The 2113-nt window shown below is 34.7% G+C and overlaps 1 protein-coding gene across 1 annotated transcript in view; it reads left to right on the forward strand.

Annotated features, from left to right (window-relative positions):
• BOLL (boule-like RNA-binding protein) overlaps positions 1-2113 on the forward strand; it is a 56044-nt gene that overhangs the window by 25632 nt on the left and 28299 nt on the right. The window lies entirely within an intron of this gene.

Consider the following 2113-nt stretch of genomic DNA (forward strand, 5'->3'; position numbering starts at 1 on the left):
TATTAGAATTGTATTATATATGCAGATTAACTGGGACCATTTTGGTATTTTATAATATCAAATCTTACCATGCATGAAAAAGATGTCTCTCCATTTACTTAGATCTTCTTTTATTTCCATCCATCAAAAAAAGTTTTCTTTCTCCATAAAAAACTTGACATCTTTTGTTAAGTTCATTCTTAGCACCCTATAGGTTTTGTTGCTTTTATGAATATTATTTTTAAATCACATTTCCTAATAGGTTGTAGCTGATGTATAGTAATACTTTTGATTTTTCATTGTTGGTATTGTATCAGTAATTCTGCCAAACTCTCATTTAGACAATCATTTATGATTCAATATACTTCTGTTTCTTTTTATTCTTTTGTTTCTCATTTTTTTCCCTTAAGTTATTGTACTGGCAGTGTCTCTGCCACAGTAATGATATATAACAGTTGTATAACAGTGATGATATTATGACCTTGTTCTTGAAAAAGGGAACAAATTCATTGATTCACCATTAAACTTTACATATATGTATACATACACTTACATACACACACACGCACTCACACACTTTGTAGGCTTTATTATTTTTTTCTAAGCCATAACTCTGGGTTTTATTCATTTTAATTTGAAAATATTAAGGGGGTACAAATGTTTTTGTTACATGGATAGCTTTTGTAATGTTTGAGTCAGGGCTACAAGTGTGCCTATCACCTGAATAGTGTTAGTGTTCACTGTACCCATTAGGTAGGTTTTTACCCCTTCCCTCTTCCCTTTCCTCCCTGCTTGATTTCCAATACTTTTACTTCCCTCTGTGCACATGTGTGCCCCTTGGTTAGTTCCAGTTTATTAGGAAGTATATGTGGTGTTTGTTTTCCATTCTTGAGAAAATTCACTTAGGATAATAGTCTCCAGTTCCATCCAGATTTCTGTAAAAGGCACTAATTCCTCCTTTTATGCCTTAGTAGTACTCCGTGGTATACATATACCACATTTTGTTAATCCACTCATGAATTGATGGGCACTTGGGTTGATTCCACATCTTTGCAATTGTGAATTGTGCTGCAATAATCATTCGAGTGCAGGTGTCTTTTTGGTAAAATGACTTATTTTCCTTTGGGTAAATACCCAGTAGTGGGATTGCTGGATCAAATGGTAGATCTACATTTAGTTCTTTGAAAAATCTCCACACTGTTTTTCATAGAGGTTGTACCAATTTGCAGTCCCACCAAGTGTATAAGTGTTCCTTTCTCTCTGCATCCATGCCAACATCTATTGTTTCTGGACTTTTTAATAAAAGCCATTCAAACAGGGATAAAATCATATCTCATTGTGATTTTAATTTGCATTTCCCTGATGATGAGTGACTTGAGCATTTTTTCGTGTGTTTGTTGGCCATTTGTCTATCTTCTTTTGAACAACTTCTGTTCATGTCTTTTGCCCACTTTTTAATAGGGTGGGTTGTTTTTTCCTTGCTGATTTGTTTCTTTGTAGATGCTGGATATTAGCCCTTTATCAGATGTATAGTTTATGAATATTTTCTCCCATTTTTTAGGTTGTCTGCTCTGCTGATTATTTCCTTAGCTGTACAGAAGCTTTTCAATTTAATCAAGTCCCATTTATTTATTTTTGTTGTTGCCGTAGTTGCCTTTGGGGTCTTAGTCCTAAATTCTTTGCCTAGGCCAATATCTAGAAGAGTTTTTTCTACATTTTCTTCTAAAATTCTTATGGTTTCATGCCTGACATTTAAATCAAAAGATTTCCCTCTTGCATTAGTTTTTGTGAGTGGTGAGAGATAGGGGTCCTGTTGCATTCTTCTACAATTCTAAGAGTCTCTTGGTGGAGTCTTTGGGGTTTTTTAGATAAAATATTGTATCGTCAGCAAAAAGCGGTAATTTGACCTCCTCTTTCCCGATTTGGATACTCTTTATTTCTTTCCCTTGCCTGATTGCTCTGGCTAGGACTTCCAGCACTAGTTGAATAGAAGTGATGACAGTGGGCACTCTTGTCTTGTTCCAGTTCTTACGGGGAATCCTTTCAACTTTTTCCCCATTCAGTATGGTGTTGGCTGTGGGTTTGTCATATAAGGCTTTTAAAATTTTGAGACACTTTATAAGCTTTAGAAGAT

Source organism: Propithecus coquereli, unplaced genomic scaffold (genome assembly GCF_000956105.1).
Source record: "Propithecus coquereli isolate 6110/MARCELLA unplaced genomic scaffold, Pcoq_1.0 Scaffold167, whole genome shotgun sequence".
NCBI lineage: Eukaryota > Metazoa > Chordata > Mammalia > Primates > Indriidae > Propithecus > Propithecus coquereli.